The sequence below is a fragment of the Loxodonta africana genome, chromosome X, assembly GCF_030014295.1.
Source record: "Loxodonta africana isolate mLoxAfr1 chromosome X, mLoxAfr1.hap2, whole genome shotgun sequence".
Classification (NCBI taxonomy): Eukaryota; Metazoa; Chordata; class Mammalia; order Proboscidea; family Elephantidae; genus Loxodonta; species Loxodonta africana.
The window spans coordinates 154,804,114-154,831,231 of record NC_087369.1 but is presented as its reverse complement, the minus strand read 5'-3'; positions in this window follow the sequence as shown (position 1 = coordinate 154,831,231).

Here is a 27,118-nt window from a genome sequence, read left to right as displayed (position 1 = left end):
CAAATAATAAAAATGACAGCAGAATTAAATAAAATGGAGAACAGAAAAAAAATTGAAAGGGTTAACAAGACCAAAGGCTGGTTCTGTGAAAAAAATTAACAAAATTGATAAACCACTGGCCAAATTGACAAAAGAAAAACAGGAAAGGAAGCAAATAACCCGAATAAGAAATGAGATGGGTGATATTACAACAGACCCAAATGAAATTAAAAGAATCATATCATTTACTACAAAAAATTGTACTCCAACAAATTTGAAAACCTAGAAGAAACAGATGAATTCCTAGAAACACACTACTTACCTAAACTGACACAGAGACAGAACAACTAAATAAACCCATAAAAAAGAAGAGATTGAAAAGGTAATTAAAAAACTCCCAACTAAAAAAAGCCCTGGCCCAGATGGCATCACTGCAGAGTTCTACCAAACTTTCAGAGAAGAGTTAACACCACTACTACTAAAGGTATTTCAGAGCATGGAAAAGGACAGAATACTCCCAAATTCACTCTATAAAGTCAGCATATCCCTAATACCAAAACCAGGTAATGACACCACAAAAAAAAAGAAAATTAGAGACCTATATCCCTCATGAACTTAGATGCAAAAATCCTCAACAAAATTCTAGCCAATAGAATTCAACAACAGAACAAAAAAATAATTCACCATGACCAAGTGGGATTGATACCAGGTATGCAGGGATAGTTCAACATTAGAAAAACAATTAATGTGATCCATCATATAAATAAAACAAAATACAATAATGACATGATTTTTATCAATTGATGCAGAAAAGGCATTTGACAAAGTTCAACACCCATTCATGATAAAAACTCTCAGCAAAATAGGAATAGAAGGAAAATTCCTCAACATAATAAAGGGTATTTATACAAAGCCGAGAGCCAACATCATCCCAAATGGAGAGAGTCTGAAAGCATTCTCCTTGAGATCGGGAACCAGACAAGGATGCCCTTTGTCACCACTTTTGTTCAACATTGTGCTGGAGGTCCTAGCTGGAGCAATTAGGCTAGATAAAGAAATAAAGGGCATCCAGATTGATAAGGAAGAAGTAAAAGTATCTCTATTTGCAGATGACATAATATTATACACAGAAAACCTGAAGGAATCCTCAAGAAAACTACTGAAACTAATAAAGAGTTCAGCAGATTATCAAGATACAAGATAAACATACAAAAATCAGTTGGATTCCTTGACACCAACAAAAAGAACATCGAAGAGGAAATCACCAAATCAATACCTTTTACAGTAGCCCCCAAGAAGATAAAATACTTAGGAATAAATCTTGCCAGAGACGTAAAAGGCCTATACAAAGAAAACTACAAGACACTACTGCAGGAAACCAAAAGAGACCTACATAAGTGGAAAAACATACCTTGCTCATGGATAGGAAGATTTAACATTGTAAAAACGTCTATTGTACCAAAAGCCATCTATAGATACAACACAATTCTGATCCAAATTCCAACGACATTTTTCAATGAGATGGAGAATAAAATCACCAAATTCATACGGTAGAGAAAGAGGCCCCGGATAAGTAAAACATTACTGAAAAAGAAGAACAAAGTGGGAGGCCTCACACTTCTGATTAAAGAACCTATTATACCGCCACAGTAGTCAAAACAGCCTGGTACTGGTACAACAACAGATACATAGACCAATGGAACAGAATTGAGAATCCGGACATAAATCCATCCACATATGAGATGTTGATATTTATCAAAGCCCCCAAAACCGTTAAATGGGGAAAAGACAGTCTTTTTAACAAATGGTGCTGGCATAACTAGATTAAAAAAAAAAAAAAAAAAATTTTTTTTTTTTTTTTTAGATATCCGTCTGCAAAAAAATGAAACAAAACCCACACCTCACGCCATGCACAAAAACGAACTCAAAATGGATCAAAGGCCTAAACATAAAATCTAAAACAATAAAGATCATGGAAGAAAAAATAGGGACAATGTTAGAAGCTCTAATACATGGCATAAACAGTATACAAAAAATTACTAACAATGCAAAAACACCAGAAGAGAAACTAGATAACTGTGAGCTCCTAAAAATCAAACACCTATGTTCATCCAAAAAAAAAAAAAAAAAGACTTCACCAAAAGAGTAAAAAGATTCTCTACAGACTGGGAAAAAGTTCTTGGCCATGACATTTCCGATCAGCATCTGATCTCAAAAATCTACATGATAGTGCAAAAACTCAACCACAAAAAGACAAATAACCCAGTTAAAAAATGGGCAAAGGATATGAACAGGCACTTCACTAAAGAAGACATTCAGGTAGCTAACAGATACATGAGGAAATGCTCATGATCATTAGCCATTAGAGAAATGCAAATCAAAACTACAATGAGATTCCATCTCATTTCAACAAGGCTGGCATTAATCTAAAAAATGCAAAATAATAAATATTGGAGAGGTTGTTGAGAGACTGGAACACACTGCTGGTGAGAACATAAAATGGTATAACCACTTTGGAAATCAATTTGGTGCTTCCTTAAAAAGCTAGAAATAGAACTACCATACGACCCGGCAATCCCACTCCTTGGAATATATCCTACAGAAATAAGGGCCTTTACACGAACACATATATGCACACCCATGTTTATTGCAGCACTGTTTACAATAGCAAAAAGATGGAAGTAACCAAGGTGCCCATCAACGGATGAATGGATAAATATGGTATATTCACACAATGGAATACTATGCAGCAATAAAGAAAAGTGATGAATCTGAAACATTTCATAACATGGAGAAACCTGGAAGGCATTACGCTGAGTGATTAGTCAGTTGCAAAAGACAAATATTGTATAAGACCACTATTATAAGGTCTTGAGAAATAGTTTAAACTGCGAAGAATACACTGTTTTGTGGTTACAAGAGGGGGGAGGGACAGGGGTGGGAGAGGGATATTTACTAAATAGGTAGTAGACAAGAACTACTTTGGGTGAAGGGAAGGACAACATTCAACATAGTGGAGGTCAGCACAACTGGACTAAACCAGAGCAAAGAAGTTTCCTGAATAAACTGAATGCTTCTAAGGTCAGCGAAGCAGAGGCAGGGGTTTGGGGACCATGGTTTCAGGGGACATCTAAGTCAGTTGGCATAATAAAATCTATTAAGAAAACATTCTGCATCCCACTTTGAAGAGTGGCGTCTGGGGTCTTAAATGCTAGCAAGCAGTCATCCAATATGCACCAATGAGTCTCGACCCACCTGGATCAAAGGAGAATGAAGATCACCAAGAACACAAGATAATAAGGAGCCCAAGAGACAGAAAGGGGTACATGAACCAGAGACTACATCATCCTGAGACCAGAAGAACTAGATGGTGCCTGGTCACAACCGATGACTGCCCTAAGAAGGAACACAACAGAAAACCCCTGAGGGGGCAGGAGAGCAGGGGGATGCAGACCCCAAATTCTCATAAAAAGACCAGACTTAATGGCCTGAATGAGACTGGAAGGACCCCGGTGATCAAGGCCCCCAGACCTTCTGTTGACCGACTACAGGAACCATCCCCAAAGTCAGCTCATCAGACACGGATTGGACTGGACAATGGGTTGGAGAGGGATGCTGATGAGGCGTGAGTTACTTGGTTCGGGTGGACACTTGAGACAATGTTGGCATCTCCTGCCTGGAGTGGAGATGGAAGGGTAGAGGTGCTTAGAAGCTGGCAAAATGGTCATGAAAAGAGAGAATGGAAAAAGGGAGCGGGCTGTCTCATGGGGGGGAATGTAATTGCGAATATGTAGCAAGTTGTCTATAAGTTTTTATGTGAGAGACTGACTTGATTTGTAAACTTTCACTTAAAGCACAATAAAAATTATTTAAAAAAATTACAATGAGATTCCATCTCACTTCAACGAGGCTGGCATTAATCTAAAAACTCAAAATAATAAATGTTGGAGAGGTTGTTGAGAGACTGGTGGGAATGCAAAATGGTACAACCACTTTGGAAATCAATTTCGTGCTTCCTTAAAAAGCTAGAAATAGAACTACCCTACTACCCAGCAATCCCACTCCTTGGAATATATCCTAGAGAAATAAGACCTTTTACAAGACCAGATATATGCACACCCATGTTCATTGCAGCATTGTTTACAATAGCAAAAAGATGGGAGCAACCAAGGTGCCCATCAAGGGATGAATGGATATATTCACACAACGGAATACTGGGCATCAATAAAGAACAGTGTTGAATCCGTGAAACATTTCATAACATAGAGGAATCTGGTAGGCATTATGCTGAGTGAAATTAGTCAGTTGCAAAAGGACAAATATTGTATGAGACCACTATTGTAAGAACTCGAAAAATAGTTTTAACGGAGAAGAAAATATTCTTTGATGGTTACAAGAGTGCGGAGGGAGAGGGGTTTTCACTGATTAGGTAGTAGGTAAGAACTATTTTATGTGAAGTGAAAGAGGTCAGCACTACGGGACTAAACCAAAATCAAAGAAATTTCCTGAATAAACTGAACGCTTTGAAGGCCAGTGTAGCAGGGGTGGGCATTTGGGGACCATGGTTTCAGGACACTTCTAAGTCAATTGGCATAATAAAATCTATTAAGAAAACATTCTGCATCCCACTTTGGAGAGTGGGGTCTGGGCTCTTCAGTGCTAGCAAGCCATCATCTAAGATGCATCAATTTGTCTCAACCCACCTGGAGCAAAAGAGAATGAAGAACACGAAAGACACAGGGTAACTATGAGCCCAAGAGACAGAAAGGGACACATCAGCCCGAGACCAGAAGAACTGGATGGTGCCCGGTCTATGGGCAACACAACAGAGAACCCCTGAGGGAGTAGGAGAGCAGTGGGATGCAGACCTCAAATTCTCATAAAAAGACCAGACTTAATGGTGTGACTGAGACTAGAAGGACCCCGGAGGTCATGGTCCCCAGATCTTCTGTTAGCCCAAGACAGGAACCATTCCCAAAGCCAACTCTTCAGACAGGGATTGGACTGGACTATGCGATAGAAAATGATACTGGTGAAGAGTGAGCTTCTTGGATCAAGTAGACACATGAAACTATGTGGGCAGCTCCAGTCTGGAGAAAAGATGAGAGGGCAGAGGGGGTCAGAAGCTGGCCGAATGGACACGAAAATAGAGAGTAGAGGGAAGAAGTGTGCTGTCTCATTAGGGGGAGAGCAACTAGGAGTATATAGCAAGATGTATATAAGTTTTTGTATGAGAGACTGACTTCGTTTGTAAACTTTCGCTTAAAGCACAATAAAAATTTTAAAAAAGAACAAAACAGTACCAAAAATGACGAAGAGAAACCAGAGAACTGGGAGCTCCTAAAAATCAAACACCTATGCTCATCTAAAGACTTCACCAAAAGAGCAAAAAGACCACCTACAGATTGGGAAAGAATTTTCAGCTATGACATCTCCGACCAGCACCTGATTTCTAAAATCTATATGATTCTGTTAAAACTCAACCACAAAAAGACAAACAACCCAATCAAGAAGTGGGCAGAGGATATGAACACACACTTCACTAAAAAAGATATTCAGGTAGCTAACAGATACATGAGAAAATGCTCTCGATCATTAGCCATTAGAGAAATGCAAATTAAAACTACGATGAGATTCCATCTCACTCCAACAAGGCTGGCATTAATCCAAAAAACACAAAAGAATAAATGTTGGAGAGGCTGCGGAGAGACTGGAACTCTTATACACTGCTGGTGGGAATGTAAAGTGGTACAACCACTTTGGAAATCTATCTGGCGTTATCTTAAACAGTTAGAAATAGAACTACCATACAACCCAGAAATCCCACTCCTCGGAATATACCCTAGAGAAATAAGAGCCTTCACACGAACAGATACATGCACACCCATGTTTACTGCAGCTCTGTTTACAATAGCAAAAAGCTGGAAGCAACCAAGGTGTCCATCAGCGGATGAAGGGTTAAATAAATTGTGGTATATTCACACAATGGAATACTACGCATCGATAAAGAACAGTGACGAATCTGTGAAAGATTTCATAACATGAAGGAACCTGGAAGGCATTATGCTGAGCGAAATGAGACAGAGGCAAAAGGACAAATATTGTATAAGACCATTATTATAAGATCTTGAGAAATAGTATAAACTGAGAAGAACACATACTTTTGTGGTTACGGAGGGGGAGGGAGGGAGGGAGGGAGAGGGTTTTTTACTGATGAATTAGCAGATAAGAACTGCTTTAGGTGAAGGGAAGGACAATACTCAATACACGGAAGGTCAGCTCAACTGGACTGGACCAAAAGCAAAGAAGTTTCTGGGATAAAATGAATGCTTCAAAGGTCAGCGGAGCAAGGGCGGGGTTTTGGGGACTATGGCTTAAGGGGACTTCTAAGTCAATTGGCAAAATAATTCTATTATGAAAACATTCTGCATCCCACTTTGAAATGTGGCATCTGGGGTCTTAAATGCTAACAAGCAGCCATCTAAGATGCATCAATTGGTCTCAACCCACCTGGATCAAAGGAGAATGAAGAACACCAAGGTCACACGATAACTACGAGCCCAAGAGACAGAAAGAACCAGAGACTTACATCATCCTGAGACCAGAAGAACTAGATGGTGCCTGGCCACAACCGATGACTGCCTTGACAGGGAGCATAACAGAGAACCCCTGAGGGAGCAGGAGATCAGTGGGATGCAGACCCCAAATTCTCATAAAAAGACCAGCCTTAATGGTCTGACTGAGACTAGAAGAATCCCAGCGGTCATGGTCCCCAAACCTTCTGTTGGCTCAGGACAGGAAGCATTCCTGAAGACAACTCATCAGACATGGAAGGGACTGGACAATGGGTTGGAGAGAGATGCTGACGAAGAGTGAGCTACTTGTATCAGGTGGACACTTGAGACTGTGTTGGCATCTCCTGTCTAGAGGGAAGATAGGAGGGTAGAGAGGGTTAGAAACTGGCAAAATTGTCACGAAAGGAGAGACTGGAAGGGCTGACTCATTAGGGGGAGAGTAAGTGGGAGTATGGAGTAAGGTGTATATAAGCTTACATGTGACAGACTGACTTGATTTGTAAATGTTCACTTAAAGCTCAATAAAAATTATTTTTAAAAAATTTTTTAAAAGAATAAAGATGACCAAAGAAGAATTAATGCATTTGAATTATGGTGTTGGTGACGAATATTGAATAAACCATGGACTGACAGAAGAACAAACAAATCTGTCTTGGAAGTACAGCCAGAATGTTCCTTAGAATCAAGCATGGTGAGATTTCGTCATGCTTACTTTGGACATGTTATCAGGCGGGACCCGTCCTTGGAGAAGGACGTCATGCTTGGTAAAGCAAAGGTTAGCAAAAGAGGAAGACCCTCAACGAGTTGGATTGACACAGTGGCTGCAACAACGGACTCAAACATATCAATGATTGTGAATGGCAAATGACTGGGCAGTTTTTCACTCTGTTGTACATAGGTTCACTATGAGTAGAAACTGACTCGATGGAAGCTGACAATAACAACAATAATACATACATGTGTATATATATAAGTTTATGTATAGGTTGTATACCACACAATTTACAAACAATAACAAAATATTTAATACTCTTTCTTGTAAAAAAATTAAGCAAAAGGAAGACACAAAATAGCATGTATTGTATGATTCCACTTATATAAAGTATCAAAACATACAAAACTAATATATTGTTTTAGAAGTCATGAGAGTTTTTACCTTTGAGTGGAGGGGAAGGACTGGAAATGGGCGTGAGGTAGGCTTCTGGGGTGGCAGAGGTGTTGTTTCTTGATCTAGATGTGTTCAGTTTGTGAAAAGTGTATTTTTGTACACTTATAATTTGTGCAGTTATCAAAAGAAAAAAGTTAGCTAAATATTTTGAATAAGTGACAGACCAGCATCCGAACCCAGGTCCACCTGCTTCCAGGGACAACATTCTGAGTGATCAATATCTTTTTTCCTACCCTTTTCATTTTATGCTGGTTACTTGTTTCAAGAGTCACAATGAAAATATGGGCACCACACTTCCTGATTTCCTAAAAGAGAAACGATTAAAACCCCAGGGCTTCATGACTGCCTTAGAAGAGCAATAGCCGATTTGTTCGTTACTTATAGCCATGATTGCCTCATATATTTGCCAGTTCATCCACTGAAAGAGCAATCTATTTTGAGAAGAGCTAAGTTGTAGATTTCTGAGGCCAGCATTTGGGGGCAAACATTAATTCATATTTTAGAGTTTTAGGTAAGTCATAAATTTAACTGTCATGGAATGTCTCATAAACTCCAATAGCTCTTATCTATCTACCATCACCTTTTCAGAAATTTTAATGTTTAACCATACAAAACTGAGAAAATGATTGAAATAATAATAGTCTAGTTCTAACCAAAGAAAGCAAAATGAAAGGCATAATAGAAGCAAATTATTTCTAGATTCCCCCTAACTCACTTTCAGAGCCCTATTTTAATAGTTTGTCCAGAGGCGGGACTAAGAGTATCAGTTTTGCTCGAGGCAGGCTGCCTAGTAGGTCAGTCTCTCAAATGACTGACCAAAGGCTGGTCATTTTCAGGAATAGGATGGGAAACAAAACAGAAAACGTTATGTCCCATCTCATATATAAAATCATCATTCTGTCACACATGGATCACTATGTGCAGGTCTGAGAAAGATTCAGAAAAGGACAAGGAAATGAGAGTTTCCTCATAGTTTTACATAAGAGGAAGTAGTAACATTATGTACAAAAAAAGGCCCCTTCAACATGGAAAGGAAAAGAGGGTATAAAAAAAATTCTATAAAACTAAGAATGGTACCGTGTTGAGGGTCACCATGAAATTGTCACCAAATCCTGGAATATTAACGATCTAATGCCTCTTCTTGAAACCTAGAAAACACGGTTTTAGGATACATAATTTTTTTGTCTTTAGTTTGTCGGCATATTGTCCAAATACCATATTCAAAAATATTTGAGTTGGTTTTTTTTTCCCCCTTTGCAGTGTGTTTATGTTATTCATTTTGAAATAAGATTAAGTTCGTTTGTTTCTATTTGTATTCTATTTTAGGGTTCCCCCCAATCCATGTTGATTTTCTTTTTCCTTTTTTTTCGATTATGTGAAACATTAAAATGGTTTCAAAAGTTAGAAATGTTTGATACCAAGTAGAGCACTTTTACACCCACTCCATTCCTGTCTATCTTTTCCACCATGTTTCCGTCCATGTGCTAAAGGTAACCGCTCTCATTAGTTCTAGTTTCTTCTTTGTGTTGTGTTTGCATAAATGAGAAGATGCATGTATGTTTTCTTATTCCCCTTTTTTTCTTAAATAAAATGTAAATACTGCATATGTTGTTTTTTAACCTAATAATATATATTGGAAATGACTCCATTTTAGTTCATGGAGATCTTCCTTAGTCTTTTTTTTTTTTAATACTTCATAATATTCCACTGTGTGGATGTACCATAGTTTATTCAACCACTACAATATTTTGCAATTACAAACAATGCTGCAACGAATAACCTTATACACAAGTATTTTTGTAGTGGTGAAGGTGTATCTTTAGGGTAAAGTCCTAAAAGTGGAATTGCTACGTTAAAAAACAAAGGCATATATAGCTTTGATAGCCATTGCCAAAATCCTCTCCGTAAGAGTTGCACCAATTTGCATTCCCACCAACAATACATGACAGTGGCTGTTTACTCATAACTTCACCAAGAGAGTCAGCCTTTAGTTTGTACATGAGAAATGGTATCTCAGTATAGTTTTACTCTGCGTTTATCTCATACGGAAAATTGCGCATCTATTCATATGTTTAAGGGCCACTAAAATATGTTTAAATTGTTTCTCGATACCATTTGCCCATTTTTCTATTGGGTGCTTGGTCTTTTCCTAAATTTTTAAGATTTCTTTATATTTTAGGGATATTAGCCCTTTCTCTCATTATATATGTTGCAAATATTTTTCCCAGTTTTTCAATTGCTTTTTTGATCCTGTTCATGGCAATTTTTTCCATGCAAAAGTGGGTTTTGTTTTGAGTTATGTGGTCAAATTTACCAATCTTTTATTGCCTTGTATCTTGAGCCATATAGCTAGAAAGCCATTCCCAACATCCAAGTTAAAGAAGAATTCACTCATGTTTTGTTCTAGTACTTGTTTGCCTTCATTGTTTGCATTTAGATCTCTAATCCATGTAGAATTTATCCTATGTACAGTTAGAGAATGAATCTAGTTTCGTGTTTTCCTAAATGACTAATCAATTTTCTCAGTACCATTTATTAAAAATTCCACCTTTCTCGATAGGAACTTACCTTATCTTCATTACATTGATGAGGGGACAGAGGCTTAGAAAAGTTAAGTAACTTACCCAATGTTACCCAACTAATAAATGGCATCAGAGATGGCCCTCTCTGAGGAGGTGACATTTAAATTAAAACCTGGCAGGTGGGAAGGATACAGCTAGTGTTCCATTTTCATCCCCTTGTTTTTTTACTGTGTTTTTTGTTATTTTATTAGTGGTTTCCCTGAGGGTTATAATTGATATCTTAACATAGAACATTCTGTCGTTGTTAGGTGCCGTCGAGTCGGTCCCAGCTCATAGCGACCCTATAGGATAGAGTAGAACTGCCCTACGGGGTTTTCAGGGAGTGGCTGGTGGATTCAAACTGCCAACCTTTTGGTTAGCTGCCAAGCTCTTAACCACTACGCCGCCAGGGCTCCATATAACATTCCAGTTCATATTAATATTGATTAATTTCAATAGTATAAAAAACTTTCTCCTATGTAGCTTTGTTCTCTCCAACCTGTCTTATGCTCTTATTGTCATACAAATTATACCTTTATACATTTTGTGATCAACAACACATATTATAATTATTGCTTTGTGCAATTTTCTTTTAAATCATATCAGAGAAGAAAAGAATTACAATAAAAAATGCATTTATACTACGTTTTACGTTTACCTAATTTAGTTAACTTTACCAGTCCTCTTCATTTCCTCAGGTGGATTCCAGTCACTGTCTAGTGTCTTTTCATTTTAGCCTGAAGGAGTTCCTTTAGCATTTCTTGTAGAGCAGTTCTACTAATGATAAACATTCAGTACTTGTTTATCTGGAGATGTTTTAATTTTAATTTCTCTATTTAAAAAAAAATTATTGTGCTTTAGGTGAAAGTTTACAGCTCAAGTTAGTTTCTCATTCAAAAATGTATACACATATTGTTTTGTGACATTAGTTGCAATCCCCGCAATGTGTCAGCTTTCTCCCCCTTCCCACCCTGGGATCCCCGTGTCCATTCATACAGTTTTCCTGTCCCTTTCTGCCTTCTCATCTTGCTTTTGGGCATGAGTTGCCCATTTGATCTCATGTATTTGAATTAAGTAGCATGTTCCTCACGTGTGTTATTGTTTGTTTTCTAAGTCTGTCTAATCTTTGTCTGAAAAATGGGCTTCAAGAGTGGCGTCAGTTCTGAGTTAGCAAGGTGTCTGGGGGCCATAGTCTCGGGAGCTCCCCCAGTCTCTGTCAGATCAGCAAGTCTGGTTTTTTTCTGTGAATTTGAACTTTGTTCTACATTTTTCTTCTGGTCTGTCCAAGACTCTCGATTGTGATCCCTGTCAGAGCAGTCGGTGGCAGTAGCCAGCCACCATCCAGTTCCTCTGGGCTCAGGCTGGTGGAGACTGTGGTTCATGTGGTCCTTTAGTCTTTTGGGCTAATATCTTCCTTGTGTCTTTGGTTTCTTCATTCTCCTTTGCTCTGGATGGAATGGGACCAATAGATGTATCTTAGAGGGCTGCTTGCAAGCTTTTAAGACCCCACGTGCTATGCACCTAAGTAGGATGTAGAACATTTTCTTTATGAACTATGTTATACCAACTGACCTAGATGTACTTCTCCTTCATTTTTAAAGGTTATTTTTTGCCAGATTTATGATTCCTCATTGACTCAAAATTAAGTTTCTGTTTATTTCTTTTGTCCACTTGTGGGTCATGTTTTTTGTTTTTTGCATATCTTATAATGTTTTGATAAAAACTGGACATTTCAAATAACATAATGTGGCAACTTTAGAAACAAGATTCTTTCCCTTCCTTAGGGTTTGTTGTTGTTGTTTGTTTGTTTCATGACTTTTCTGAAATAATTCTGTAAAGTCTGTATTCTTTGCTGTGTGTGGCCACTGAAGTCTCTGTTCAGTTAGCTTAGTGCTCAGATAATGATTGGACAGAGATTTCCTTAAGTGTCTGGAAACAATAAGCCTCCCAGTCTTTGCCAAGAGGATCTGTGGGCATGTTGGGGCATGCCTTCAACATTCTGCCAGATAGTTTATAACTATGCTTAGCCTTCACTTCTTGCTTGTGCAGAGTTTCAGTGTCAGCAGAGGTGAGAGTTTAGGATCTTTTTAGGTCTTTCCTGATCATAAGCACACCTCATGCCCTTCTAGATTCCCAGGAATATGTCAAAATTTTCAGAAGTCCCTATAGACATCTCAGTTCTGAGCTTTTCCTTTTAAGCTTTTTGTTTTGCCTATTGTTACTCAGACTGTTATCCACCATCTCTGGCACCCAAAAAGCAAATCAATTGCATCTAATTCTTTTCAACAAAATGCCCATGAGAAAAGGCATTTTGCATTAGGTGAATTCTTTGTCAGGTCTAATATAAACAGCCTTGTAAGTGAAGTCTTCCAGAAACCACTAGACAGTTCAAATAATGATAATTCTCTAGGAGTGAGGCTTTGAAGGTGCTCCAACCCCACTCTGCCAACTCCAATGGCTGTCTGGGTGCTGGTTTGCATGATATTGGTTTCTTAGGCTACCATGTAGCTGGCAACTGGATGCAGCACTGAGGTGCTCACTCATCTATGCCAGGAAATATGAAAGACAGCTTCCTGGCCAACTGACTGGAAGATATCAATATTTATGCCTACTCCCGAGAAAGGTGATCCAACCAAATGCAGAAATTATAGAACAATATCATTAATACCACACACTAAAGATCATTCAAAAATGGCGGCAGCAGTATATTGACAGGGAACTGCCAGAAATTCAGGCCAGTTTCAGAAGAGGACATGGAACCAGGGATATCATTGCTGATGTCAGATGGATCCTGGCTGAAAGCAGAAAATACCAGAAGAATGTTTACCTGTGTTTTATTGACTGTGCAAAAGCATTCGACTGTGTGGATCATAACAAATTATGGATAACATTGGGAAGAATGGGAATTCCAGAACACTTAATTGTGTTTATAAGGAACTTTTACATAGATCAAGAGGCAGTTGTTCGGCCAGAACAAGGGGATACTGATTGGTTTAAAGTCAGGAAAGGTGTGCTTCAGGGTTGTATTCTTTCACCATACCTATTCAATCTGTTTATTCAATCTGTATGCTGAGCAAATAATAGGAGAGGCTGTACTGTATGAAGAAGAACAGGGCATCAGGAATGGAGAAAGACTCATTAACAACCTGCCTTAGGCAGATGACACAACATCAATTGCTGAAAGTGAAAAGGACTTGAAGCATTTACTAATGAAGATCAAAAACCACAGCCTTCAGTATGGATTGTACCTCAACATAAAACAAAAATCCTCACAAATGGACCAATGAGCAACATCATGATAAACGGAGAAAAGATTGAAGCTGTCAAGGATTTCATTTTACTCGGATCCACAATCAACAGCCATGGAAGCAGCAGTCAAGAAATCAAAAGACTCATTGCATTGGGCAAATCTGCTGCAAAGGACCTCTTTAGTGTTGAAAAGTAAAGATGTCACCTTGAAGACTAATGTGCACCTGACCCAAGCCATGGTATTTTCAATTGCATCATATGCATGTGAAAGCTGGATAATGAATAAGGAAGACCGAAGAAGAATTGACACCTTTGAATTGTGGTGTTGGTGAAGAATGAACAAATCTGTCTTGGAAGAAGTACAACCAGAATGCTCCTTAGAAGCAAGGATGGTGAGACTGGGCCTTACATACTTTGGACATGTTATCAGGAGGGATCAGTCCCTGGAGAAGGACATCATGCTTGACAGAGTACAGGGTCAGCGGAAAAGAGGAAGGCCCTCAACGAGGTGGATTGACACGGTGGCTGCAACAATGGGCTCAAACATAACGATTGTAAGGATGGCACAGGACCGGGCAACGTTTCGTTCTGTTGTGCACAGGGTCGCTATGAGTCGGAACTGACTCGAGGGCATCTAACAAGAACAACAACATGGAGCTGAAGAAGAGAAGATGGGAAGAAAAAAAAAAAAAAGAGGACAAGTAAAAATACCACAAAGCTCAAAGTCCTTACTGAGATTCAAACATTTTTCTTGAATAAACACTTCCTGTATTGCTGCAAGCATTTTGTTAATTTCCAGAGTTCTGAAAAAGATTATTTTGATAATTTTTTCCAGTTTTTTTGTTGCTTTTAGGGAGGAGAGAATTTTTGGAGGTCATCATTTTTACTAACATCATTCTTTGACTTCTTTTTAAAAGGTATTTTCAAATTTTCATAAGCATCGGGTTTGTTATAAACTTTAATTAAATTTTAGTATAATTAAAAGTTAATGACTTCTGTTACCGATTTCTGCCTTTATTGCACTATGATCTGAGAACATACTTTATATAATAAATTCATTTTACCATTTGATGGGTGTTTTCTTCTAAAATGCAATTTTAGAATTAGAAGTATAGTTATTTAAGCTGAGGCGGAAGACCGTTTATTTTATTCCTTGCTGAAAATATTCTTACATATTTGAACTAGCTTTCATGACCTACTCTGTACATAGACACTAATGAATGTAATAGAAAATTTCGATGCTGGTTGAGGGTTTTGCAGTGTTCAAGGGTCGTCATTCAAATATGGGCTCTGATGTCAAACTGACATTTATTCAAATTCCAAACTATTATGACTAGCTATGTAACCTTGGACAAGTGACTTAACTTCTTTAAACTTCAGTTTTCTCACCTGTAAAGTTAAAACATGTTGTAGTTGTTATCATTAGGGTAGGTTCAGACTCATAGTGACCCTACCTACAACAGAACAAAACACTGCCCAGTCCTGTGCCATCCTCACAATCGTTGCTATGTTTGAGCCCATTGTTGCAGCCACTGTGTCAGTCCATCTCATTGAGGGTCTTCCTCTTTTTCACTGTCCCTCTACCAAGCAAGATGTGCTACTCCAGGGACTGGTCCCTCCTGATGACATATCCAAAGTACCTGAGATGAAATCTTGACGCCCCTGCTTGTAAGGAGCACTGTGGCTGTACTTCTTGCAAGATAGATTTGTTCTTTCTTCTGGCAGCCCATGGTATATTCAAGATTCAAGATTATACCATAATTCAAAGGCATCAATTCTTTTTCAGTCTTCCTTATTCATTGTCCAGCTTCCACATGCATATGAAACAATTGAAAATACCATGAGCTTTGGTCAGGTGCACCTTAGTCCTCAAAATGACATCTGTACTTTGCAACACTTTAAAGAGGTCTTTCCCAGCAGATTTGCCCAATGCAATACATCCTTTGATTTACTGACTGCTGCTTCAATTGGTGTAGATTGCGAATTCAAGCAAAAGGACCTCCTGACAACTTCAGTCTTTTCAGTTGAAACACCTTAGTTGTCATTCTGTGAGTTCCTGGAGCCTTGTGTTTCACCGATGCCTTTAGTGCAGCTTGGACTTCTTCCTTCACTAGCATTGGTTCATTATTGTATGCTACCTTCTGAAATCATTGGACATCGATCAATTATTTTTGGTAGAGTGACTCTGTGTATTCCTTCCATCTTCTTTGGATGCTTCTTGCGGTGTTCGATATTTCGTTCATTGTTATTGTTGTTGTTAGGTGCCATTGAGTCGATTCCGACTCATAGTGAACATATGCACAACAGAACAAAACACTTCCCAGTCCTGCACCATACTCACAATCGTTGTTACGCTTGAGCCCATTGTTGAGGCACTGTCAATCCATCTTACTAAGGGTCGTCCTCTCCTTCACTGACCCTCTACCTTACCAAGAGTAATGCCGTTCTCCTGGGACTGATAACATGTCCAAAGTATGTGAGACGTAGTCTCGTCATCCTTGCCTCCAAGGAGCATTCTGGTTGTACTTCTTCCAAGACAGATTTGTTCGTTCTCTTGGCAGTCCACGGTATATTCAATATTCTTCACCAACACCACAATTCGAAGTTGTCAATTCTTCTTTGGTCTTCCTTATTCATTGTCCAGCTTTCATGTGCATATGTGGTGATTGAAAACACCATGGCTTGGGTCAGGCGGACATTAGTCTTCAAGGTGACATCTTTGCTTTTCAACACTTGAAAGAGGGGTTTTTGCAGCAGATTTGTCCAATGCAATGCATGTTTTGATTTCATGACTGCTGCTTCCATGGGTGTTGATTGTGGATCCGAGTAAAATGAAATCCTTAACAACTTCAGTCTTTTCTCTGTTTATCATGATGTTGTTTATTGGTCCAGTTGTGAGGATTTTTGTTTTGTTTATATCGAGGGTTAATCCATACTGAAGGCTGTGGTCTTTGATCTTCATCAGTAAGTGCTTCAAGTTCTTTTCACTTTCAGCAAGCAAGGTTGTGTCATCTGCATAAGGCAGGTTGTTAATGAGTCTTCCTCCAATCCTGATGCCCTGTTCTTCTTCACATAGTCCAGCTTCTCGGATTATTTGCTCAGCATACAGATTGAATAGGTATGGTGAAACGATACAACCCTGATGCACACCTTTCTTGACTTTAAACCAATCATTATCCCCTTGTTCTGTCAGAACAACTGCCTCTTGACCTATGTACAGGTTCCTCATGAGCACAATTAAGTGATCTGGAATTCCCATTCTTCCCAATGTTATCCATAATTTGTTATGATCCACACAGTCAAATGCCTTTGCATAGTCAATAAAACCCAGGTAAACATCTTTCTGGTATTCTCAGCTTTCAGCCAAGATCCTCCTGATGTCAGTAATGATATTCCTGGTTCTGTGTCCTCTTCTGAATCTGGCTTGAATTTCTGGCCATTCTCTATGTACTGCTGCAGCCGCTTTTGAATGATCTTCAGCAAAATTTTACTTCCGTGTGATATTAATGATATTGTTCTATAATTTCCACATTTGTTTGGATCACCTTTTTTGGGAATAATCATAAACATGGATCTCTTCCAGTTGGTTGGCCAGGTACCTGTCTTCCAAATTTCTTGGCATAGATGAGTGAGCACTCCCAGCGCTGTATCCATTTGTTGAAACATCTCAACCGGTATTCTGTCAATTCCTTGAGCCTTGTTTTTCACCAATGCCTTCAGTGCAGCTTGGACTTCTTTCTTCAGTACCATCTATTCCTATCATATGCTACCTCCTGAACTGGTTGAACATTGACCAATTCTTTTTGGTATAGTGACTCTGTGTATTCCTTCCATCTTTTTTTTTTTATGCTTCCTGCATTGTTTAATATATTCCCAGTAGAATCCTTCAATATTGCAACTGGAGGCTTGAATTTTTTCTTCAGTTCTTTCTGGTTGAGAAATGCTGGGTATGTTCTTCCCTTTTGCTTTTCTATCTCCAGGTCTTTGCATATGTCATTGTATGTCTTCTTGAGCAGTGCTTTGAAATCTTCTGTTCAGCTCTTTTACTTAATCATTTCTTCCTTTTACTTTAGCTGCTTGATGTTCAAGAGCAAGTTTCAGAGTCTCTTCTGACATCCACTTTTGTCTTTTCTTTCTTTCCTGTCTTTTTAATGATCTCTTACTTTCTTTATGTATGATGTCCTTGATGTCTGGTCTTTGATCATTAGTGTTCAACACGTCAAACCTATTCTTGAGACGGTCTCTAAATTCAGGTGGTATATACTCAAGATCATATTTTGGCCTTCGTGGACCCGTTTTAATTTTCTTCAGCTTCAACCTGAACTTGCATATGAGCAATTGATGGTCTTTTCTGTAGTCGGCCCCTGGTCTTGTTCTGACTGATGATATTGACCTTTTCCATCATCTCTTTCCACAGATGTAGTCGATTTGATTTCTGTGTATTCCATTTGGCTAAGTCCATGTATATAGTCTCCGTTTATGTCAATAAACATATTACATTTCTTAAAGGTTATTGACAGAATTAATTGAAACGATAATTGTCCAGAATGGCTGGAACAGTGGATATGTGAAGGCTAAATCTAAAAATACAGACACATGGGAAGCACCTCACAAACCTTGATTCCTTTCCCTCTTTCTTTATATAGTTATCATACAAAGATTGTAGAAAGTAGGACTTAACGTGAAACTAGGACACCTTCCCCTCCAGAAAATTTAATAGTATATGATAACTAAATTATCTGAGTTACACATTGTTGTCATTTGCTTCTCTCTGAGTAAAAGTTAATGACATCAGCATTTCAGCAACTTGAAAGCTTTAGTTGGTTTAGTTCCAGTTAACTGAGTCTTTACCTTTGATAACTGAAAGTTGACTTTAACTACAGGAAGTACCTCGTTATCCTCTAACTACATAATTTTTAAAGGAAAAGTATTAAGGTTAGTCACTGACTCAAGGGTCCGTGGGAAATTTTGTATTTGACTCTTTATTTTAAGGGCCTTGAGTAGCATCAAGAATTATATTTCTGAAAAAGAAACTCATCCAGTTAAATTTTGTTCCAGTGAACTGTAATTAAGCTTCTCCATTCATTTAGCTTTCCTTGGTTAAATGTGCTTTGTGTTAAAATACCACCATAAGAAGAATAAAAAATCTTAAGTCACTTTGTAGTAACTAGGCACCATTAATAGGTAGTAAGAATTTCCCATGCATTGTCCTTAAATGTGGTCCTGTCTTCAAGGGTTTAACCATTTCTTGATAGCATCATTTGGCATTAAGATTGGAAAAATGAATCATTAGTAAAATTCAAGCCACCACATTCCACTTTTAATCTGTTTCTACTCTCTTAATCTATTTAAGCTCAACCGTTCATTCCTTTCGGTTCCCTCATCTTCAACTCTTCCTCATGTTTCCCTTCTACATACAAGACAGAAATACAATAATACTGATTTTATGTTATATGTAGATATGTATAAATACTTCTGCTTATACACATATACATACATCTTACCTTTGAACGCACACTTCAAGGTCTCCAGGATGTACCCATGCATCTCATTTATTACAACAGCTTTTTGAAGTTAGTGTTTTTATCACCATTGTTACCTTCAGAAAGAGGAAATCTAGATTTTTTTCCCCAATTTACGTTTTCTCATACAAAAATTTATGTACACCTTGCTATATACTCCTAGTTGCTCTCCCCCTAATGAGACAGCATACTCCTTCCCTCCAATCTCTATTTTCATGTACATTCAGCCAGCTTCTGACCACTTCTGCCCTCTCATCTCCCCTCCAGACAGGAGCTGCCAACATAGTCTCATGTGTCTACTTGATTCAAGAAGCTCACTCTTCACCAGTATCATTTTCTATCGCATAGTCCAGTCCAATCCCTCTCTGAAGAGTTGGCTTTGGGAATGGTTCCTGTCTTGGGCTAACAGAAGGTCTGGGGACCATGACCTCCGGGGTCCTTCTAGTCTCAGTCAGACCATTAAGTCTTGTCTTTTTATGAGAATTTGAGGTCTGCATCTCACTGCTCACCTGTTCCATCAGGGATTCTCTGTTGTGTTCCCTGTCAGGGCAATCATCAGTTGTAGCCAGGCACCATCTAGTTCTTCTGGTCTCAGGCTGATGTAGTCTCTGGTTTATGTGGTCCTTTCTGTCTCTTGGGCTCATAATTACCTTGTGTCTTTGGTGTTCTTCATTCTCCTTTGCTCCAGGTGGGTTGAGACCAATTGATGCATCTTAAATGGCTGCTTGCTAGCATTTAAGACCCCAGATGCCACTCTCCAAAGTGGGATGCAGAATGTTTTCTTAATAGATTTTATCATGCCAATTGGCTTAGACGTCCTCTGAAACCGTGGTCCCCAAACCCACACACCTGCTACGCTGACCTTCGAAGCATTCAGTTTATTCAGGAAACTTCTTTCTTTTGGTTTAGTCCAGTTGTGCTGACCTCTCCTGTATTGCGTGTTCTCTTACCCTTCACCTAAAACAGTTCTTATCTACTAATTAGTGAATAACCCTCTCCCCCCTCCCCATTCTCGTAACCATCAAAGAATATTTTGTTTTCTGTTTAAACTATTTTTCGAGTTCTTATAATAGTGGTCTCATACAATATTTATCCTTTTGCAACTAACTAATTTCACTGAGCATAATGCCTTCCAGGTTCCTCCATGTTATGAAATGTTTCACAGATTCATCATTGTTATTGATGCGTAGTATTCCATTGTGTGAATATACCATAATTTATTTATCCATTCATCCATTGATGGGCACCTTGGTTGCTTCCAACTTTTTGCTATTGTAAACAGTGCTGCAATGAACATGGGTGTGCATATGTCTGTTCATGTAAAGGCTCTTATTTCTCTAGCATATATTCCAAGGAGTGGGATTGCTGGATCATATGGCAGTTCTATTTCTAGCTTTTTAAGGAAGCACCAAATCTATTTCCAAAGTGGTTGTACTATTTAATATTCCCACCAGCAGTCTATAAATGTTCCAATCTATCCACCACCTCTCCAACATTGATTATTTTGTTTTTTTTTGGATTAATGCCAGCCTTGTTGGAGTGAGATGGAATCTCATTGTAGTTTTGATTTGTACTTCATTAAAAAAAAATTTTTTTTAATGACTAATGATCATGAGCATTTCCTCATGTATCTGTTAGCAGCCTGAGTGTCTTCTTTAGAGAAGTGTCTGTTCATATCCTTTGCCCATTTTTTTATTAACTTTTATTGAGCTTCAAGTGAACGTTTACAAATCAAGTCAAACTGTCACATATAAGTTTATATACACCTTACTCCGTACTCCCACTTGCTGTCCCCCTAATGAGTCAGCCCTTCCAGTCTCTCGTGACAATTTTGCCAGCTTCCAACTCTCTCTATCCTCCCATCCCCCCTCCAGACAGGAGATGCCAACACAGTCTCAAGTGTCCACCTGATACAAATAGCTCACTCTTCATCAGCATCTCTCTCCTACCCACTGTCCAGTCCCTTTCATGTCTGATGAGTTGTATTCGGGAACGGTTCCTGTCCTGGGCCAACAGAAGGTTTGGGGACCATGACCACCGGGATTCCTCTAGTCTCAGTCAGACCATTAAGTATGGTCTTTTTGTGAGAATTTGGGGTCTGCATCCCACTGATCTCCTGCTCCCTCAGGGGTTCCTTTGCCCATTTTTTAATTGGGTTATTTGTCTTTTCGTAGTTGACTTTTTGCAGTATCATGTAGATTTCAGAGATCAGACGCTGATTGGAAATGTCGTAGCTAAAAACTTTTTCCCAGTCTGTAGGTAATCTTTGTACTCTTTTGGTGAAGTCTTTGGATGAGCATAGGTGTTTGATTTTTAGGAGCTCCCAGTTATCTAGTTTCTCTTCTGCATTATTAATAATGTTTTGTATACTGTTTTGTGCCATGTATTAGGGCTCCTAGCATTGTCTCTATTTTTTCTTCCATGATCTTTATCCTTTTAGATTTTATATTTAGGCTTTTGATCCATTTTGAGTTAGTTTTTGTGCATGGTATGAGGTATAGGTCTTGTTTCATTTTTTGGCAAATGGATATCCAGTTATGCCACCACCATTTGTTAAAGAGACTGTCTTTTCCCCATTTAACTGACTTTGGGCCTTGTCTCAAATATCAGCTGCTCATATGTGGATGGATTATGTGTGGATTCTCAATTCTGTTCCATTGGTCTATGTATCTGTTGTTGTACCAGTACCAGGCTGTATTGACTACTGTGGCGGTATAATAAGTTCTAAAATCAGATAGAGTGAGGCCTCATGCTTTGTTTTTCTTTTTCAGTAATGCTTTACTTTTTTTTTTTCTTACTTATCCAGGGCCTCTTTCCCTTCCATATGATGTTGGTGATTTGTTTCTCCACTTCATTAAAAAATGCCATTGGAATTAGAATCAGAATTGCATTGTATCTATAGATCACTTTTGGTAGAATAGACATTTTTACAATGTTTAATCTTCCTAGCCATGAGCAAGGTATGTTTTTCCACTTATGTAGGTCTCTTTTGGTTTCTTGCAGTAGTGTCTTACAGTTTTCTTGATATAGGTCTTTTACGTTTCTGGTAAGATTTATTCCTAAGTATTTTACCTTCTTGGGGGCTACTATAAATGGTACGAATTTGGTGATTTCCTCTTCGATGTTCTTTTTGTTGGTGTAGACGAATCCAACTGATTTTTGTACGTTTATCTTGTATCCTGATAATCTGCTGAACTCTTCTATTAGTTTCAGTAGTTTTCCTGAGGACTCTTCAGGGCTTTCTGTGTATAAGATCATGTCATCTACAATAGAGATACTTTTACTTCTTTCTTATCAATCTGGATGCCCTTTATTTCTTTACCTAGCCTAATTGCTCTGGCTAGGACCTCCAGTACAATGTTGAATAAAAGTGGTGATAAAGGGCATCCTTGTCTTTTTCCCGTTGTCAAGGGGAAAGCTTTCAGACTCTCTCCATTTAGGATGATGTTGGCTGTTGGCTTTGTATAAATGCCCTTTATTATGTTGAGGAATTTTCCTTCTATTCCTATTTTGCTGAGAGTTTTTATCATGAATGGGTGTTGAACTTTGTCAAATGCCTTTTCTGCATCAGTTGATAAGATTATGTGGTTTTTGTCTTTTGTTTTATTTATATGATGGATTACATTAATTGCTTTTCTAATTCATACCTGGTATGAATCCCGCTTGGTCATGGAGAATTATTTTTTTGTTCTGTTGTTGAATTCTATTGGCTAGAATTTTGTTGAGGATTTTTGCATCTAAGTTCATGAGGAATAAAAAAAAAAACATTGCCGTCGAGTCCATTCTGACTAATAGCGACCCTATAGGACAGAGTAGAACTGCACCATAGGGTTTCCAAGGAGTGCCTGGTGGATTTGAAATGCCGACCTTTTGGTTAACAGCCATAGCACTTAACCACTATGCCACCAGGGTTTCCATGAGGGATATATGGTTCTGTAATTTTCTGTTTTTGTCGTGTCTTTACCCGGTTTTGGTATCAGGGGTACGCTGGCTTCATAGAATGAGTTTGGGAGTATTCCATCCTTTTCCATGCTCTGAAATACCTTTAGTAGTAGTGCTGTTAACTCTTCTCTGAAAGTTTGATCGAACTGTGCAGTGAAGCCGTCCAGGCCAGGGCTTTTTTTTGTTGGGAGTTTTTCAATTACCTTTTCAATCTCTTCTTTTGTTATGGGTCTATTTAGTTGTTCTACCTCTGATTGTGCTAGTTTAGGTAGGTAGTGTGTTTCTCAGAATTCGTCCATTTCTTCTAGGTTTTCAAATTTGTTAGAGTACAATTTTTCATAGTAATCTGATATGATTCTTTTAATTTCAGTTGGGTCTGTTGTAATAGCACCCATCTCATTTCTTATTTAGGTTATTTGCTTTCTCTTCTGTTTTTCTTTTGTCATATTGGCCAATAGTTTATCAATTTTGTTAATTTTTTCAAAAAAACCAGCTTTTGGTCTTGTTAACTCTTTCAATTGTTTTTCTGTTTTCTATTTCATTTAGTTCTGCTCTAATTTTTATCATTTGTTTTCTTCTAGTACCTGAGGTTTCTTTCATTGCTCTCTTTCTATTTGTTCAAGTTGTAGGGATAATTCTTTGATTTTTGGCCATTTTTTCTCTTGGTATGTGTGCTTTTATTGATATAAATTGACCTCTGAGCACTGCTTTTGCTGTGTCCCAAAGGTTCTGATAGGAAGTGTTTTCATTCTCATTGGATTCTATGAATTTCTTTATTCCATCCTTAATGTCTTCTATGACCCAGTCTTTTTTGAACAGGGTATTGTTCAGTTTCCAAGTATTTGATTTCTTTTCCCTGATTTTTCTGTTATTGATTTCCACTTTCATGGCCTTGTGTCTGAGAAGATAATTTGTAATATTTCGATGTTTTGGATTCTGCTAAGGCTTGCTTTATGACCTAATATGTGGTCTATTCTCGAGAATGTTCCATGTGCACTAGAAAAGAAAGTATACTTGGCTGCTGTTGGATGGAGTGTTCTGTATATGTCTATGAGGTCAAGTTGTTTGATTGTGGCATTTATATCTTCCGTGTCTTTATTGAGCTTCTTTCTGGATGTCCTGTCCTTCACCAAAAGAGGTGTGTTGAAGTCTCCTATTATAATTTTGGAGCTGTCTATCTCAGTTTTCAGTGCCATTAGAGTTTGTTTTATGTATCTTGCAGCCCTGTGATTGGGTGCATAAATATTTAATATGGTTATATCCTCCTGGTATATTGTCCTTTTAATCATTATATAGTGTCCTTCCTTATCCTTTGTGGTGGATTTAACTTCAAAGCGTATTTTGTCAGAAATTAATATTGCCACTCCTGAGAAGAGGCTACTTTTGAAAGACAAAGTTCATTTGGATGTTTTAAGTGCTGGAAGATTTGTTGGAACAAAGTAGTGTCATTGCTTTTGAGGCAGGCAGGGGTCATTACAGGGTTGAAGACCAAGGTGTTTCCTGAGGATTTAAGTATAATTTTGCTTCCACTGTCCTCGACTTCTATAAAATAAAGCCTTCAGCCACTCAGCAGGAGTCACCTATTTTGAAAACGTTTGGCCTGCCTACTTAAATAATACTTGACCCCTTCCTTAAACCAAAAAAAACCCAAACCCAGTGCCGTTTAGTCGATTCCGACTCATAGTGACCCTGTAGAACAGAGTAGAACTGCCCCATAGAGTTTCTAAGGAGCGCCTGGTGGATTTGAACTGCCGACCCTTTGGTTAGCAGCCATAGCACTTAACCACTATGCCACCAGGGTTTCCGACCCCTTCCTTAGGTGGCGAAAAAGGTTTGTCCTTGCCTACTAACCTAGAGGTTAGTGGTTTGAACTCACTCAACGGCACTACAGAAGAAAGGCCAGGTGATTTGGTTCGGTAAAGATTACAGCCAAGAAAATCCTATGAAGCAGTTCTACTCTGTAACACATGTGGTTTCCATGAGTCAGAATCTACTCAACAGTAATATTTTTTGTTTTGTTTTTTTCAGTGCCCTCAATAGCCGTTATCCTAGGACCAAAATGAAGACTCATTTGAAAGCTCTGCTGATGTAGGGAACATCTTGGTGAAGAGAATTGTCTCTATTGATTGGATTGGGGAATCTCAAAAGTTAGGTAACTTACTTCAAATCTGCCAAGTATAAAGAGCCTAGTTGCTTATGGATTGCACTGCACTGATAGGAATGTTGATTCAATGCAGGACTGAGAAACAAATGCAATCAATGGCACTCAACATCCTTTTAATTTTGGGTGACCACAGTGTTAAAGGACTTTAAACAAGGACGCAGTAACAGAATCATGCTGCAAAATACTTAACAAGATTCAAGAGAAATCATAATTGGAAGTATTAAGGAGTAGTCACAGTTCTGTTGTAGCTTTTTTCTTCATCATGGGGATACAACCACCTCTTGGTAGCAAGGCACGCAGCCCACTTGCACACAGACAGTGCATAGCAGGTGTGGAAAGAAGAGAAAGAGGGGGGATCTTTCAATCCCTTCCAAGACTTGGGCCACGAGATTTTTATATTCCTATGAAGAGATTGGAGCCCTGGTGGCCCACTGGTTAAGTGCTTGGCTGCTAACCAAAAGGTTATGGTTCAAATCCACCAGCCACTCCTTGGGAGAAAGATATGGCCATCTGCTTCTGTAAAGATTACAGCCTTGGAAACCCTATGAGGCAGTTCTACTCTGTCGTATCAGCTCTCTACGAGCCAGAATTGACTTGACAGCAATGGGTTGGTTTTTTGATGAAGAGATCCTAGTGTTTCTCCTTTTAATGCTTTGTTTGAGAAGGCCATGGAACTGGAAATTGACCCAGGGCTTAGTTAGGGTTGGTGGAAGCTACAGAGCCAGCCTTGAGGTTTTTCCATTGTATTGCGTAGTGGCATAGTCAGGGGTTTCTATCCTTTGACCATTATGCAGTAAAGGAGCACACAAGTACTCCTTTAAGATTGTCCACTTGTGATTAGAGTTTTCTGCTGTGGCATATGATTCCTTTAGAACCACAGAGTCCCAATGGACCGCAACTACCACAGTCTCCTCCAGAGTGAGTCTAGCACAACTAGATGGTGCTCCGGCTACCACTGACTGCTCTGACAGGGATCCTAATAGAGGATCCCAGACAGAGCTAGAGAAATATGTAGAACAAAATTCTGACTCACAAAAAAGACTGGACTTACTGGCCTGACAAATCCTGGAGAAACTTTGGAAATATGGCCCCTGGACACCCTTTTAACTCAGTAATGAAGTCACTCCCGAGGTTCACCCTTCATCCAAAGATTAGACAGGCTCATAAAACAGAACGAGACTAAATGGGCACACCAACCCAGGGGCAAAGACAAGAAGGCAGGAGAGGAAAGTAAAGCTGGTAGCAGGGAACCCAAGGTGAAGAAGGGAGAGTGTTGACATGTCGCGGGGTTGGTAACCAGTGTCACAAAACAATATGTGCATTAATTGTTTAATGAGAAACTAATTTCCTCTGTAAACCTTCATCTAAAGTACAATAATAATAATAATAAACACAGATTCCCACAGAGGGATGATGTTGGCCAGAGAGGGCCACCCTTAATGTACATTTTGACTTTTACTGGCCAAGGCTGGACTGCTCTTTTCTTTGATCTAAGTCTTAGTCGTTCATTGCATATTGTTATGAACCATCAGTTAAATTCCACAGCCTTTCTTCATACTCTTGTCTTTGGTCTGCCTTTCTAGGTCTCAAAAACGATTGTTTCATAGAAACAGTATTAAGAGAAACTAATAGTCCTTCTATATTTTCATATTTCTCTCCTTCTCAGCCCCATTCTCTCTCTCTTTTTAAGTAAAAGCGCCTGTCTCATATTTGTGAATGTTAGAACTCTTTAAATTTCACATAAGGCCAGAAGTAAAAAAAAACAAAAACAAAAGAACACCCTTGATAAATGCATTAAAAGCCAAAAACCAAACCCATTGTCACCGAGTTGATTCTGACTCATAGCGACCCTATTTGACAGAGTAGAACTGCCCATAGGGTTTCCACGGTGGATTTGAACTGCCAACCTTTTTGTCAGCAGCCAAGCTCTTAACCACTGCTCCATATTACAGTCACAC